This window comes from Trichosurus vulpecula, chromosome 9 (assembly GCF_011100635.1).
Source record: "Trichosurus vulpecula isolate mTriVul1 chromosome 9, mTriVul1.pri, whole genome shotgun sequence".
In the NCBI taxonomy this organism is placed as follows: Eukaryota; Metazoa; Chordata; class Mammalia; order Diprotodontia; family Phalangeridae; genus Trichosurus; species Trichosurus vulpecula.
The window spans coordinates 133,916,951-133,935,557 of record NC_050581.1 but is presented as its reverse complement, the minus strand read 5'-3'; the positions used below and the strand labels follow the sequence as shown (position 1 = coordinate 133,935,557).

Here is an 18,607-nt window from a genome sequence, read left to right as displayed (position 1 = left end):
TTATTTTTTCCCTAGGTTTGTTTGGCAACCTTTTAGTGACACTTGCTTTACATCAGTTACTACTTAATAAAAGTGGCAATAGCCAAAAATCAACATCTTTTCCTCCATCTACATCCCATTTTTTCCATGTTAATGCCCCTTCAAAAATCTCAGGTTGGAGCTTTTGAAATTAGGTTCAGCATCTTCTGATCTTTGTCCTTTCTTCTAATTTGGTGCTGATTTTGACCTTTGCCCTCAATAGAAAATAGTCTAGTGATGTACTGACAACTGATTCAGAAATAAATTACATAGGAAGCAGCATTTTGCTTTGGAAAGAAGTCTGAGAGCCTGAGCTTTCATTCTGGCTCTGCCACTGACAACCTTCAGACCCCAGGCAAGCTACTTTACCTCTTGGGCTGATTTTTCTCATCTGAAAAATAAAGGGATTGAACTATTTGGCATTTCAATTCTCTGCCAGCCCTGTCTGTGACCTTATAATGAAAAAAAAAAACAATAGTTTCACATTTAATTTCATTTTTGTGATTTTTTTCAGTGTTGGCCAGGTACAACATTTTCAAACTCTCTTCTACAAGAAAGTATTTAGGACATAGATTTGTAAGCCATCATAATAATATCTCTTCCATTTGTGAATCCTGAATCATGTTTTTCAACCTACTTTTCCTCCCTTGTATCTACTGTCAATGGTGGGTGACAGTGAAGTTTTAAAAGAAGCAGACAGTGGATCCACAGATCATCTACATACAGAAGTAGAACTGCTGAAGGCCAGCATTTCATTGGCACCTACCTTCCTAAAGATTAATTTCTGCTGTCATGAGGGTAATTTGGAGGAAGATCACAAGCTTGAAAAGTTCTTCCAGTCACATTATTCATTCTAATAAATTCTAATTTTATCTTATTCTATATTTTAATTCTATTTCTTGGTCATGCTTGGCTTTATATAGAGAGAGCCAGTAGCATATAGGAGCATCTATATGATGTAAGCGTCTCAGTTGGCCAAAAATAATAAATCTTTTGTGTGAATATTTCAGTAGAACTGTGCTCCAATTGATGAAGTGTTCCTGTGGACCTTTACATCCTACAAATTTGTTTTCCAAGATGAGTCAATCAATAACTATCTTTTATGCACACTATGTGCCAAGCATTGTGCTTACCATATCTTAGAGTTGGTAAGTAATTAAAATGCTATCTATTGTATGCATCTTCACATTGCAATTGTCAAGTTTCAATGTATACAGAAAAGATCTTGGGAGATTTTATTTGGTCTTGATTTGTTTTATTTTTGTAGAATTTCTTTATTTCTTCACCTCCTGTATATTGATGTATAAGCCAATCCCTTTCTTGGGCTGATGACCATTATATGTTATGCAGGTACATCGTGAACTCTGTGAGGCAAGATGGCTAAAATTCCTACAACACGATGTTTCTTGTTGTCCTAGGTTGTATGCCAATCCCAAACTGTGAGTCATCTTTCCATTTATCTACAACATCTTTATATTTTTTTTATTTCCTTGAAAGTTAGACTGTCTTTGTAGACAGAGTTTTAGTCCCTATAGTCATGTATCAATTTAATGATCATTGACATAAATCTCACATTTAGAGTGACAATAGCTAATTCAATGTTTTAGCCATCTCCCACCCCTTTTATGTCATGTCATTTTGTTTCTGTCCCTGTGGAAAGGGAAGAGGGTCACACAAGAGTCGAGGTATCTTTTTAAATACATTTTCACAGATCATCCATGCCAAAGAATTTGTTACCTAGTAAGTTCATAATTGTTGAACTAAATTGGTGAACCTTTCCATAGTTTGCTAATTAGTTGTTCTTCGACAACAATTACAGTCAGTGGACAATACTGTACTGAAATTGTTCCAAACTTGTTAGAGTCTTCTAGCACTTGTACTCTGTTAACTTCACTTTCTTTCATTGACAACTGTTATATTTGTCATACCCATAATGTCACATCATGTAATACCTACATATGCCTATGTACATATCCACATATGTCTGTGTCTACGTATTTGTTTAACACAATTCATGTGTGTGTATATGTGCGTATATAAGCATGTGTCCATGGATGCATATATAACATATACATACACACATGCATACATATGTCCCTCTTCCCTCCCCAGATAGCCATCTCCTACTCCTACCAGGAAGTCAGAGGAAGAAGGGAAAAAAAAATTCACCAAAGCCCATGAAACAAGCACAACAGTGTGTGCAACGTGCCATACTCAAAGCTTCTCACCTCTGCAAGAAAAAAGGAAGAGAATTTTTTTCTCTCATATATTTTGAGACATATTTAATCACTATAATTAAAAAATGATTATTATTTTGCTGTTGTCTTGTCATTTAAATTGTTATTGACACTGGGTAGAGTTTGTTTTATTTGGGTACCTGTGATTTCATTTTGCATTTTTTATGTATCAGATAATGTTGAGTTCTAATGGTAAATTATTAGTTAATATTTAATATATGCAGTAAAATGCCATCACTTTTGGTTTGTCCATTCCTCAACTGATAAACCTCTTCTTTGTTTCCAATCCTTTGCTACTAGGAAGATAACTATTTGAACAATATTGGTATATGTGGGACCTAACTTCCTATCTTTGACCTCCTCAAAGGTTATGTCTAACAGTGGTGGCTTTTTTTTAAATGTTATAAATTTTTTGGTTAAAATTTTAAAACATTGAAAACCATATTCCAGGACAGTTAGACCAATGGACAGCTTCCATCAACAACATGGTATTGTGGCTCTTCACATAAACCTTCCAACTTTAATGACTCCCATTCTTTAAAATCTCTGACAATTTGTAAGGTGTGAGGTAAAACTTCAGAGGTGTTTAGATTTGAGTTTTTTCTTTAGTAGTGATTCAGAGCACCGTTTCATATACTTGTTAATATTTTATCATTTTTCTTTTGAGAACAATTTTTTTGCTACTTTACATATTGAGGAATGACTCTTGCTCTTTTATACTTCTGTTAGTAACATATATTATAGCTATCAGTCAGCCAATAAACATTTATTAAGCACCTCCCAGATGCCAGGCACTGTGCTAAGGCTATTGAAAGTATTTTTTTTCTTTTTGCTAGTTGTCAAGCTTCTATTTATATTTTAGTCACCAAAACAGGTTTTTCTCTCCAACCTAGGGTTATTTACATGCCTCTAACAAAATAAACTCGTTAACATATCTTTTTCATGTATGATCTTAAACTACTGAAACAAGATCCATAAATAAATATGAATAACCCTGCATAATGGATTGTTAAATGAGAAATATGAGTTTTGGTATCAGTTCTGCTACTAATTAGTTCTTTGACTGAACAAATCACTTTCCCTAGTCCTCATTCTTCTCATTTTTAAAATAACAGGGATTGACTAGATAATCTTTGAGGTCCCTTCTTATTCTAAAATGTGTGATTCTCTAACTCATTTCAATTTCAACATACTATTTTCATGCCACTATGATAAATATTAATAAATGTTTAAGTGATAGATTATTATAATTTATTTGTCATTTTTATAGAAGAGAAATAATTTTTCATGGAGCATTTCATTTGGATAGAAGTATGTCATTCTGAAGATTTTGTAGTCCTTTTTTATTCATTTAAATGGAATCTGTTTTCTAGCAATCAGACATCATGGCAAATCCACTATAATTATAGCCCCAAGATTACAGTTTAATAAGCTACAAAACACCCACAGGTACTCCATGGGGTAATTTCCATGACAGCAGAGAGATGCTGTAGAAAGCTGTCACTTGTACTTAAAAGATATTTTTAAAAACTGAAATAGTCTTGCTACTGCATGTTAATAATGGCTGAGTGCACAAAAATCTCATATATTTCAAAAATGTACTCAAACCTGATTAACACCTGGCTAACCATAGAATTCAGATAACACAAGATAAGAGCAAGTTATTTTCCACTTTGACATCTCCTAAAATTTTCCATTCACTTCACCTTAACTCCCCCCCCTCCTTAGTCATAGGATAGACTTTACTGCTTTTTCTATATCATGAACCTGAAATAATATAATTTCTTATTGTGACACCTTGGCTAGGATATTGGGAAGAAACAACACAATACTTGATAAAGCCTTGGACTTGGGGATGAGAAAATTTAATTCTTCCTTACTTGTTTATTAGATGTATGACTTAGGACAAACCACTTTGTTTCTCTTAGCCTCAATTTCCTTATTTACAAATAAGACAATTAATTAACAAACATTTTTTAAGTGCCCACTATATGCTAAACACCATAATAGGCATTGGAGATAAAAAGACAAAAATTAAATATTTCCTACATTCTAGGAACTTATATTCTATCTCAGGAGGCAAAATAATAACTCCTATATCACATGGCTATTACGAAGATCAAATGTGGCATTATATGTAAATCATTTTGGGAACCTCAGAGTGCTATATTAAAGTTATTTATTATTATGAGAAATAGCGAATGTTAGAGCTAGAATGTTAGAGTTGTTTTATACAAATCTCTCCATTTTACAGAAGAAAAAACTGAACTTTATGGTTATGCAATGACTCGATAAAGGACATCCGCCAAGTAAAAACTAGGGATGCTACATCCCCTGATTCCCAGTCTACAGTTCATTCTATCATGTTGTGTTCCCTCCCCTATCTTTTTAGTATTAAACATCTCATAAGTTTATGCTGATTTTTCCTTCTTTGTTCTTCATTTTGGGATTGAAGAAGCCATAGTGCCATGATCTTTAATATACTGCAATTTCAACTGAGTCCCTGTAGGGATTAGGACTATTTTTACTTTAATGTACATATTTTTTTTCAGACCAAAATCTGGCATCAAGCATTGTGTCTTTGGCTTTATTTCCCATTGAACTCCTAGTCTCATTTCCCTATTTCAACTTTGGCCTTGTAGGAAGTCCTGGCTTCTTATTCTCGTTTTCCTTTCTCTTCAGTTTTGGACTCCCAGCAAAAAAAGAACAAAAACAAAGGAGAGAACTAGAGAAAAATTAGAAGAATGCATGTTTTTTAAAGTTCCACTTAGTCTATGTTACCACATCTGTTTGCCACTTTTCACAGTATATACACCTTCAGACAATTATTCATTTGACTACATGAATTGTACAGTAACTTAAACATCCAAAAGCCTCAGCTCACTCACTAATATTGACATTGCGATCATGCCCCCATAGGTGTGTTTCTATTATTAGGATTGATTTTGAGCTTTTTGAGGGCAGGTATTATCTTTTGTCTCTTTTTGTATCCCCATGTCTTAACACAATTCTTGGCACAAAGCAGTTGCTGAACAAATATTTATTGCCTGATTGATAGCCAGACATCTCACTGTCCCCTGTACACATTATGCTCATATTTGGCTTTGTGCCTTGGATTTCATGTTTGAAATGACATTCTTTTTACCAAAATGAAATGGTATCAGTCCCCCTAATATACAGAAGAAACAGCAATAAAAAGGGGGAGGGAATCAAAACTGACAAACTATTGTTTAAAAAAGAAAGTAAATATGGGAAGAAGAGAGAATTTGAACTTAAAATTTTAAAAATGAGTGTTAAAAATTGGAAATTGGCTGAACAAGTTGTGGTATATGATTGTGATTGAATACTGCTGTGGTATAAGACATGACAAGCTTGATGATCTTAGAAAAACATAGATAGAATTGCTGAAATAATCAAGAGCGAAATGAGGAGAACCAAGAGAATGTTGCATAAAGTATCATCGATATTGTTTTAAAAGACAACTTTGAATGAATAAATCATTTTGACTATTATAAATATATAAATTAAATACAAAAGACATGTGAAGGAAGACACTATCTGCATCCAGAGGAAGAACTGAGAAATCAAAGCATGAATAGACTGATTTTATATACATACTTGTATCTGATGGGAATCATCTCTAGGATGGGGAGAGGGGGAAAAAATTATGTAATAATTTCATTTTATATTTAAAAGATATAGCAAGAGGGTAGAGCCAAGATGGCTGAGAGAAGACAGGAAGTTGCCTTAGCACTCTCCAGTTTCCCTCAGAAACAAAATTAAATCAAGGCTCTAAACAGATTCTGGACTGACAGAACCAACAAAAAGATGGAGTGAAAAAATTTTCCAGCTTAAAAATAAATTAGAAGGACTTCAGGAAAGGTCTGCTTCACTTGGATAAAAGGGGAGTGAAGCTCAGTTTAGATGATATATGGGCAAGCCAGCAGGGGGCTCTCAGCCACAGCAAAGATCAGCAACCAAGGCCCTTTTTTCCTGGTTCAGCAGGCCAGTTGTGAAGCCTCCAACTCAGCACAGAAGGCAAATCGCCTTCCCTGGAACCCAGGCAACAATAGGCAGGACTAAGCTGAGCCACTCCACTGCAGTAAACAAGCCACTAGTAGTTGAAGCCTCCTCATTTAAAGCCAGTTGTGAGGCCCCTGGCCCCCAGCAAAAGAAGCTTGGGACGATGCCCCTGAGCCAGAGGAGCTAAACTCAACTTTAAAAGCCACAAAATGGGGTGGGGGGCAGGGAAGAATGAGCAATAAACAAAAACAGCCTTGATCATAGAAAGCTATTACATTGACATGGAAGATCAAAACACAAATTCAGGAGAAGATAACATTATTAAAATGCTTACATGTGAAACCTCAAAAGGGAATATGAATTAATACCAAGCCCCAAAAGCCTTCTTGGAAGAGCTCAAAAAAGATTGTAAAAGACAAAAGAAGAAGAAGAAAAATCAGGAAAAGAAATGACAAGAAACAAGAGAGTCCACAGGTTGGAAAAGGAAGGGCAAAAATTGACTGAAGAAAACAATCTCTTTAAAAATACAATTAGCCAAATGGAAAAAAAACATCCACTGAAGAAAACAACTACTTAAAAAGTAGAATTGGTCAAATGGAAAAGGAGGTACGAAAGTTCTCTGAGAAAATAATTCCTTAAAAACTGGAATTGGGCAAATGGAAGCTAATGACTCTATGAGACATCAAGAATGAATCAAACAAAATGAAAAGAATGAAAAAAAAAACAGAAGAAAATGTAAAATACCTAATTGGAAAACCAAGTGACCTGGAAAACAGATTCAAGAGATAAAATTTAAGAATTATTGAACTACTGGAAGGCCATAATCAGAAAAAGAGCCTGGACAGCATCTTTCAAGAAATTATCAAGGCAAAGTGCCCTGATATCAAAATGATACTTGTAACTCTTGAGAATTGTATCTATATTAGAGCAGTTAAAAGGGAGAATATATAGACAGATGGTATAGATACAAGTTGACTTTGATGTGATTATATAAAAACATTAAGGGGTTAAAAAAGGACTGTACTGGGCAAAAAGGAAGGGGGGAGATAGAAAAGGTCATATTACATCACATGAAAAGGTACAAAAGACCCGTTACAGTAGAGGGAAAAAAGGAAGGTGATGAGCATTATTTGAACCTTACTCTAATTGAATTTGACTCAAAGAGGGAATAACATACACACTCAGTTGGGTACAGAAATTTATCTTACCCTACAAAGAAGGAAGGAAAAGGGGAAAGAAAAGAAAAGTGGATGGGTCGATAGAAGGGAAGGTGAAAGTAGGAGGGGAAACAGGAAAGAAAATGGAGGGCTGATAGAAGGGAAAACAGACTGAGGTGGTGGTCAGAAGCAAAACATTGGTGAGGAGGGACAGGGTAAAAGGAGAGAGAAAAGTATAAACATGGGGGAAAATAGGAGGAAGGGAAATAGTAATCATAACTGTGAATGTGAATGGCATGAAGTCTCTATTAAAATGGAAGAAGATAGAGTGGATTGAAAAACATAATCCTACAATTTATTGTTTACAAAAAAAATACTTGAAGCAGACAGACACACAAAGAGTAAAGGTAAAAAAAGGCTGGAGCAGAATGTATCATGCTTCAGCAGAAGTTAACAAAACACAAAGGTAGCAATCCTGATCCCAGACAAAGCAAAAGCAAAAATAGATGTTATTAAAAGAGATAAGGAAAGAAACCATATATTGCTAAAAGATACCATAGACATATCAATCCTAAGCATAAAGGCACCAAGTGGTATAGCATCCACATTCTTAGAGGAGAAGTTAAGGGAGTTACAGGAAGAAACAGACAGCAAAAGTATACTAGTGGGAGACCTCAACCTACCCTCTCAGAACTAGATATATCTAATCACAAAATAAACAAGAAAGAAATTAAGGAGGTCAAAAGAATTTTAGAAAAATTAAATATGATAGTCCTCTGGATTGAATTGGGATAGAAAGGAATGTATCTTTTTTTTCTCTGTAGTACATGGCACCTACACAAAAAATGATGATGTGTTAAGGCATAAAAACCTCACAATAAAGTACAAAAAGACAGAAATATTAAATGTATTCTTTTAAGATCATAATGCAATAAAAATTACATGTAACAAAGGGCCATGGAAAAATAGATTAAAATTTAATTGGAAACTAAATAATCTGATCCTAAAGAATGAGTGAGTCAAACAAATCATATACACAATCAATAATTTCATCAAAGAGAATGACAGTAATGAGACATCATACTGAAACTTATGTAATGCTGCCCAAGAAGTTCTTAGTGGACATTTTATATCTCTAAATGCTTACATGAATAAACTAGAGAAAGAGGAGATCAATGAATTGGGTGAACAACTAAAAAAGGTAGAAAAAGAACAAATTAAAAATCCACAATTAAATACATACAAAATTAGTAATTCTGAAAATCAAAGGAGATATTAATAAAAAATCCTATAGAACTAATAAACAAAAGTAAGAACTGGTTTTATGAAAAAACAATAAAATAGATAAACCTTTGATTGATGTTATTTAAAAAAAAAAGAAAGAAGAAAACCAAATTACTAGAATCAAAAATGAAAAGGGTGAAATCGCCACCACTGAAGAGGAAATTAAAATAATAATTAAGAACTATTTTGCTTAAGTGTATGCCAACAACTCTGATAATCTAAGGGAAATGGATGATACAGAATAATGGAAAGAATAAATAAATAAAAGAAATAAAATCACTGTAGATAATATAAAATATTTGGGAGTCTACTTGCCAAGACAAACTCAGGAGCTATATGAACACAATAACAAAACAGTTTTTACACAAATAAAGTCAGATCTAAACAATTGGAGAAATATCTATTGCACATGGCTATGCCAAGCTAATATAATAAAAATGACAATTCTACCTAAAATAATTTACTTATTTACAGCCATATCAATCAGGCTACCAAAAATTATTTTATAGTGCTAGAAAAAAAAATAAAATTCATCTGGAAGTACAAAAGGTCAAAAATATCAAGAGAATTAATGAAAAAAATGCAAAGGTAGGTGACCTAGCCATACCAGATCTAAAACTATATTATAAAGCACCAATCACCAAAAGTATTTGGTATTGGCTAAGAAATAGAGTGTGGGATCACCAGAATAGGTTATGTATAGAAGACATAGTAGTTAATGATTATAGTAATCTACTGTTTGGTAAATCCAAAGACTCCAGCTTCTGGGATAAGAACTCATTTTTTGACTAAAACTGCTTGGAAAACTAGAAATGAGTATGACAGAACCTAGGCATAGACCAACATCTCAGAATCTATACCAAAATAAGGTAAAAATGGGTACTTGATTTAGACATAAAAGGAGATAAGGAAATTAAGAGAGCAAAGAATAGTTTTACCTGTCAGATCTATGGAGAAGGGATGAATTTATGAACAACCAAAGAGATAGAGAACAAAATAAAATGCAAAATGGATAATTTTGACTATATTAGATTAAAAGGTTTTCTTGCACAAATAAAGCCAATGCAAGTATGTTTAGAAGGAAATCAGAAAGCTGGCAAACAATTTTTCCTGTCAGTATTTCTGATAAAGGTCTCATTTCTCAAATACATAGAGAACTGAGTCAAATTTATAACAATATATGTCATTCCCCAATTCATAAATGGTCAAAGGATATGATAGACAGTTTTCAGAAGAAGTTAAAGCTATTTATTGTCACGTGTAAAAATGCTCTAAATCACCATTGATTAAAGAAATGCAAATTAAATCAACTCTGAGATACCACCTCATACCTATCAGATTGGTTAATATGCCGGAAAAGAAAAATGATAAATGTTGGAGAAGATGTGGGAAAATTGGAACACTCATGCATTTTTGGTAGAATTGTGAACTGATCCAACCATTCCAGAGAGCAATTTGGAACTATGCCAAAAGGGCTATACAGCTGTGCATACCCTTTGATCCAGCAATACAACTACTAGGTCTGTATCCTAAAGAGATGATAAAAAAAAGGAAAAGGACCCACACGTACAAATATATTTATAGCAGCTCTTTTTGTGGTGGCAAAGAATTGATAATTGATGGGAGGCCAGTCAACTGAGGAATAGCTGAACAAGTTGTTGTACATGAATGTAATGGAATAGTAGTGGTCTATAAGTAATGATGAGCAGGTAGATCTCAGAAAAATCTGGAAAGGCTTATATGAACAGAGACTGAGTGAAGTGAGGAGAATCAGGAAAATATTGTACACAGTAACAGCAATATTGTGGGATGATCATCTATGATAGATTTAGCTCTTCTCAGTAATACAATCCAAGACAGTTCCAAAAAATGTATGATGGCAAATGCCATCCACATTCAGAGAAAGAGCTATGGAGTCTGAATGCAGATTGAAGCATACTATTTTCACTTTTTTGTTTTGTTTTCCTTTCTCATTTTTCCCTTCTGTTCTAATTCTTTTTTCACAACTTGACTAATCAGAAATATGTTTAACATGATTGTACATGTATAACCTATATCAGGTTGTTTGCTGTCTTGGGGAGGGTAGAGGGAAGAGAGGGATGGATAAAAATTTGGAACTCAAAATCTTAGAAAAAGGAATGTTGAAAACTATTTTACATATAATTGAAGAAAAATTCTAAGTGGAAAAAAAAGGAAAAGCGAGTTGTATACAATAGATGTGCAATCATCTTTTTATTTAGTCATACTGTTATGGCAATGCTTGTTTTATTCCATAAATTAAAATTAAAAATTAAAATAAATACAAAAACATGTAATTGGTAAATATTTAACAAATAAGTATTTTTTTAAAAATAACAAGTCATTAGAAAATAAAGACCTTGACAGACACCTGGCATTTGGAAGATTTGCTATTTATTTGTCTATATCTTGAAATAGGATTCTTAAAGTTAATTGGACAAGAAGATCAGTTTTGTCTTGTTTTGTTTTAAGCTGCTGATAGTGGTAAAGATTGGGGAAAGATAATTTGCACTGATGTAAAATATAAATCAATTTCTTATGAAAGGACAAGTCAAAACTATTGTCAAAAGAAGTCATGTTGACTCTATGAACTGAGCTTCTTCTTCCGACTATAAAAGACTCTATTCAAATTGTTTGAGGGATTTTTATTTCTAGGGAAGTTAGAAGGTTTAAAACCATTGAGGAAACCTGATAAATATATTTATATGCCAAGAAGTAGTCAGTCAACCAAGAATTCATTAAGAGCTTCCTGGTACCAGGTGCCAGGTACTGTGCTGGGTTCTATGAATACAAATACAAGAAAAAAGAAAGACAGTCTCTTTATCTAAGGACCTTACATAATATTGAGGGGAAACAACACATACATGGGAGCTAAAAAGCATGGACAGAAGGACGTTACCCACATAGGGTATAGTGGCAAAGTAAAGAATAAGAAACAGAGCAAGGAAAGAAATGAAAGCAAGCTGATTTGGGCTCCTCCCCAAAATAGAGAACCTTAGAAGAAATCACCAATGGGGAAAGGGGGTCTCATACCTGAAGGGATGTTTGAGGGTTAGAAAGCCATAAACCTTAAGACAGTTCCAATATAAGGAAACAGCTCAGGTATGGTCAAAAACTAAAGTGGAATCCTGAAACATGACTTTGCATAACGCCACACTTCATGATAGTTAAGAAATTTATCTGAGTTGGAGATAAGCATGCTTTGATGTCTTGGTAACTCACTTGATTTACACCTTGTTAGAACCAATAGAACTATAATCAAGGCTAGACTTGGAAAACTGAAGTGTTCAAAGGTACATTTCATAGCCAATATGATGAAGTGAGGTTACATGATGAATAATTAAAATTACATAACGAAGTCTTGTGAACTCAGTGTCAAATGATTTAAAACAAGTGACATATTACATATTAATTTCTAATAATGCAAAAATTTTAATGTTTTTATGTCATTATGTTTATTTCACTTTGTTCTAGTTTTTATCTGTAGCAGGATAGACATAGATAGACAAGATAGATAGATAGACAGACAGGCAGATAGACAGATTTAGATGATATAAATATAGATTTATGGGAGAAGGGCCCAGTCTGAACCTTTAATTTTATTATTGTAGGGAAGTTTCTGATGTAAAAATTCCCTCCTCTGATGTAGATTGGGAAGTCATCTATAACTTACAACATATATATATATATATGTATATGTGTGTGTGTATATACATATATATACATATACATATATATATATACATATATATATGTAGGAATGTTACTTAGGGCACTGGGAAGAAAAGTGAATTCCCTCTAGTCACAAAGACAGTATATATCAAAGATGACTTTAAACCAGGTCTTCCTACCTCCAAGCCTGGACCTTTACTTATTATTCCATGCTGCATTCCAATGTTTACTTATTCTATATATCCTATCTATCTATCTATCTATCTATCTATCTATCTATCTATCTATCTATCATCCTCTCATATTGTTATTGCTCTTGTATTTAGATGGAAGGTAGGGAGACTAGTGATAAGATGCAATCTTTTCCTCAGCCATTTTTATTGAAGTCCCTTATAACAGGTTCTAGAGAGAGAAAGGATCTTTGAAAACATCTAGTCTAACACCTTTTTAACAAATGAGATAACTGAGTCTCAGAGAGGTGAATGTACTTGTCCAAATTTTTACAAGTAGTAAAGAAAAGGGCCAGGGTTGAATTACGGTCATTTGATTTGAAATCTCATGTGGTATAGAACATAATACACTGACTCCTACCTTCATTTCCTGTCTTTACTGTATCAAAAAGTTAGTTTTGTTTATTTTTTTTTTGAAGTTTGCTTTAGAAAATGTTGGTTTTCTGCCCCACATTTTTACTGGAGTTGTGGCTCCACTATTAAGATGATTCAGTCAGCTTTTCCAGTAGATTTGCCACTGATAGTCTAATTTCCAAGCTTAATGACATGAAGTCCCCAGAAACTATTAATGAGTTGTTTGACACATGCTGAGTTGGCTAAATCATGAACACTCTGTAGTAATCACTACCAGTACTTTTTTTTAAACACCTTAATCCATGCTCATTTGTCAAAAAAACATTCTTACTTGACTATACATTACCCTGCCAAGGATCTGTCAAATGTACAGGTTCAAAAAAAATTTAAAAGAGCTTACCATAATGAATTTTCTCTATTGTGTGGGGTATTGTGTGAAGTTCAGATCTTTTGTAAAGGAACCCATTTAATCTTCTTTTGAAATGTGAAGATTCATTTTTGTAACTGTCATTTACTTTAGTGACAATTAACCATGTAGTTTCTCCCTAGATTGATTGGGAAAACAGATAATGCATGAGATTTTAATATAAAGCTTACTATATCACTGAGTTATGAAAAAGTTAGCATAACAAATGAATGAACTATAATTTATGAGAGGACTGATATTCAGGTTTTAGAATTATTTGTGACCATTTCTTAAGCCTCATTGGACATTTACACATTCCTGAGGTCATTTCTTTTCTTCTTCATCAGTTATAGTGCCCAACAATTCAAAATATATACCTCAATGAGATGTGATCTGAATTTCATAAAAGATAATTGGCAAGGAAGAATTGCAGCACAAACAATCAAATGGTTAAGCACCCATTCTTTGTATAGAATATTTATTTAACAATTTCCATGGAATAAGTATTATGGGAAACACATGGAAATTCAGTGATAGTAGGTTCTCAACAAATGCTTATCAACTGACTAAAACAGTCTCTTCCTCAGAAGATTTTATTACTGCCTGCAAGGCAACAATAATATTCATCATTCAATAACATAAAAAGACAGGGACAGGTTCAGTGCCTCCATTGGTATGAGGACTTCCAAAGTGAAGAAATTCTGTCTATGAAAACAATTAGCACTTTCTCTGCCACTTATATACTTAGGGAATTGTCTAGACCAAGGCTTCTTAAACTTTTTCCACTTCAACTCTTTTTAGCCTTTTGGCATTATTCCTTGGCATTGTGTGGCCTGAGGGGATGGCAGTACAAAGCTTTGTGTTCAGAACCAAGGCTACAGTGAAGTTGTATGATACAACATGGGCAACCACTGCCAGAAACACCTTGGATTCATTACACATTTGATTTTTAATTAATCTTTGGTACTTGTGCATTAAGAAACCTTTTACTGTTGCAAATTTCTCAAGACCCATGCTTAAGAAGTGCTGGTCTAGACCACTGAGTGGTTAAATGGTTTGCCATGGTCACAACAGAATCTTAGATTCAATGGAAACAGAATCTCAACTCAGTTCTTTCTAGCTTTTAGGCAGGGATTCTATCGACATCATGCTGCCTCTCTATAAATTACCCAAAATGAACAAAAAAGATACACCAACACCAGTTTGGAACCTACTCTGTGCAAGGAATGCATTGTGTGAAATTCTAAGTTTGCAATGAAAGTAACATTAGAGATGCTATTTTCAATCTACAATATAATTTTTGGAAGGATATGCAGCTGGGAGAGACATATACACAGAAAAGTATTTAAAAAGAAATAATGCAATCAGTAGAAAGGAAGAGTGGATGAAAAACTGAGTAGGAGAAAAGATTTTAATTTGAGGGTGGGGTTTAAGGAAGATATCTGGGATTGGGAGTCAATTGAAGTAGGCCTTCAGGAAAAGGATGATTTGGTAAACCATCAAGAGCCAATGAAGGTTTTTGAGTTTTTGAGAACAGAAACAAAAGCAAAAAAAAAAATAGGAGCCTACATCAGTAGGCCAGAAGGAAGGTAATGAGATTTTGAAAAGGGTCTTTTGCATTTTATTTCAATATATGAAAGATCTTTTATTTCTTATGTGTGGATACTTCCTCTACTAATGGAGATCACAACCCAACTCATCTTGAAAAAAAGAATTGCTACAGATAATTATGAGAAACAACTATAAACAATAATGGGAGGGGGGCGGAGCCAAGATGGCCGCATGAAGGCAGCGTCTTACCGGAGCTCTCACACAAGGTCTGTCAGATTCCTATAAAAAAGTGAATTTGAGCAGATTTGAGAGAGTGAGAAACTGCGAGCAGTCTGTGTGGGGCAAATCTCCAAGCCGGGAGAGTCTGAAAGGCCGAAGGCACGAATCTGTAGGCTCAGAGAGTGCTCCGTGTGGAGCTGCTCCAGACCAAAGCAGAAGCAGCCGGCCGGGAAATCCACATGGGAGACAGGCTGGGAGAAAGCTGGGCACTCGAAACCAACGGAGATCCCCAGGACTCCCAACACAGGACGGCAGTCTGTGGAAGCGAGGAAAGGCAGCACAATGCCACCGGCCATGAAACACCAACTCCTGATGCTTGCAGCCCAGAAACTCGGTTTCTTGAACTTCCGGGGGACATAATGGCCAGGTAAATGGCTCTAATCCCTCCCCTCCCCACCCAGAGAATTCCTCGGAAAAAAAAAATGCAGGAACTGAGCAGAAAGAGGTGGGGCTTCAGTGGTCAAATAGTAGAAGTTCATCAGTCCCAGAGGGGCAGAGTCGGCAGGGGTCAACACCAGGAGCCCAGATGTAATCTTGCTCCCCCAGGGGAAGAGTCAGAGATCAGCTCAAACAACAAACAGTTGAGACCATTGCTGAAAAGCAAGTGCTGGAGAGCACCCATAGGGAGTGAGATGCCAGGGAGCCAGACCCCTCCCCACACCTCAGGAAACTGAAGGCTATAATTCTAAACAATAATAGGAGTTAAGCTATGAATTTAAAAGACTGTAACCAAATGGCAGGAAATAATTTATTAAATAAATTATATTTTCTAAATAAATAATACTAAATAAACAAATACTAAATAAATTATATATTCTGAATGGTTGAGAAAGAAGAGATTTTACTAACCTCTTTTAATAAGGCAAGACTGGTCATGATATTTTAGCCAGAGAGAGCTAGAACATAAGAATATCACTAATAAATATTGACACAAAAATCCTTCAACAAAGGGACAAGAGAAATTATACTGAAAAGATATACATTATAATCATAAGTTTATTTTAGTTATTCAAAGACAACTAACATTAGCAAGACTAGTAGAATAATTCATTTTAAGAAGTAAAAACTACATTTATTTTACTAAGATAATTATGAAAAAGTATTCAATAAAATAAAGCCTTCAGATTAAAGGCCCCTGAAAGAATATACATGGAAAAGGTTTTCGTTAATGTGATATATTAGGAAGGCAGAATTTATGATTTCAAAGAGAATCTCATATGTGCCTAAAAGGTCTGGAACTGCAGGATATAAGGAATTCTCTAGGCAGAAGGCACGAGAACTAAAGCATGTATTTACACTCCACAATAACAAGCCCACAAACTAGCGTCCCCATTTTGATATTTTCATCAAAAGCTTCCAGGCCCAATAAGTCCGCCTTATAAGGGTAACCAGGAGGCCACAGAGAAGCAAGATGGTATAAGGCAAAATCGTATACATGCTTCCCCTCTACGGTAAGAAGATTACCCACTAGCCTCTAGTCAGCTCTGCTACCGGCAGCTCAGCTTCGGCTGTAGGTGTCTCTGGCTCCAACCGGAAAAGGAAAGGAGGATCTTCAAGCTGTCCTCTCCCCTCTTATAGAGTTTTTGACATCATCAAGTGCCACCTGAACGACCAGGGCCGATTGGTTCTTGACTTGGCCCCTCCCCCAGCGTAGACCACGTTAACACACCTCCCCTCAGCCAGCACCACGACTCATCACACAGGAAGCTCTGGTCCTGCCCCGGAAGAGCAAGCCCCAGCGTCCAGGGAAGCTCAATGAGGCGGGCTGAGTCATTCAAAGAAAACAAAGTCCATTCTGGCTACATGTGATCAAAAGTATATATCTAGAAGTAAAAACACAGTGAAGAAATCCTGGAAAATCAAATAGTAAATTTGAGAGTAAAACAAAAATAAAACAAGAAAAAAAAAAAACAACCAAAAAAAAGCCCCCTTTCTTGACTGTGATTTGATATTATTCTATGAATGCTACTTATAACATTAAGAAAAGAGAAGGAAACTATGGCAATAAATATTGGCAGAGCAGAGACAAAAATTGTCCTTATTAAATGATGATTTACTGAGATAAACCCAGAGAATCAACAACCAAAAAATGAGATAATTGTCACCAAAGTATAAAAAATAATTCCTCAAAAATGATTGGTACTTCTGTATGTTCAAGAAATACCTTGAGGTGTTGAAAGAAAGAAAAATTCCCTTCAATATCATTACAAAAGTCAATCAATAATAAGTTAACACACATTTATTTCATAATGACTAAGTGCTGGCAATGTAGTGCTTCCCATCAGGCTCCAGGGCAGAGCTGAGTGAGAGATGTCAACTGCCTCTGGAGGCCACAAAGCAGCCTCACCAAACATGTCCAAGTCCTGGTCACCAGTGGGGTTGGCTTCATTGCATCACATGTGATAGTCTTTCTAGTAGATGATTATCCAGACTATATGATCATAAATGTTGGCAAGCTGGACTGCTGTGCAGTCCTGAAGAACCTTAAAATCATTTCTAACAAACAAAACTACAAGTTTATACAGGGTGACATTCATGAACCTCACTTCATAAAACTGCTTTTTGAAAATGACAACGTAGATATAGTACTATATTTTGCAGCCTAACCATATGTAGATCTTTCATTTGTCCATGCTTTGGAGCTTACCTATGTCAATGTTTATGGTTCCCATGTTTTGGTGAGTGCTGCTTATGAAGCCAAAGTAGAGAAATTCATCTATGTGAGCACTGATGAAGTATATGGAGGTAGCCTTGATGAGGAATTTGATGAGTCTTCACCAAAACAACCTGCAAATGCTTATGCATCATCTAAAGCAGTTGCTGAATGTTTTGTACAGTCTTACTGGGAACAGTACAAGTTTCCAGTTGTTATCACAAGGAGCAGTAATGTTTAGGGACCACATCAATATCCAGAAAAGTTTATTCCAAAATTTATATCTTTATTGCAATGCAACAGAAAATGTTGCATTCATGGACTCCAAAAAAGAAATTTCCTTTATGCTGCTAATGTAGTAGAAGTTTTTCTCACTGTTCTAAAGAAAGGGAAACCAGGTGAAATTTATAACAGAGGAACCAATTTTGACATGTCAATCACACAACTTGGCAAAGAATCAATACAATTGGTCAAAGAGACCAGTTCAGAGTCTAAAATGGAAAATTGGGTTGATTATGTTGATGATAGACCTTCCAATGACATGAGATATCCTATGAAATCAGAAAAAAATGCACGGTTTTGGATGGAGACCTAAAGTTACCTGGAAAGAAGGAATAAAGAAAACAATCAAATGGTACAAAGAGAATTTTCACAACTGAAAAAATGCAGGAAAAGCGTTGGAGCCCTTTCACGTGGAATAAAAATTTTTGCAATAAGAAATATTT

At 34.8% G+C, this 18,607-nt stretch overlaps 1 pseudogene; it reads left to right on the top strand.

Annotated features, from left to right (window-relative positions):
- Positions 1 to 680: 680 nt before the first annotated feature.
- On the top strand, positions 681 to 18,583 carry LOC118832251 (annotated as a pseudogene).
- The last annotated feature ends 24 nt before the right edge of the window (positions 18,584 to 18,607 follow it).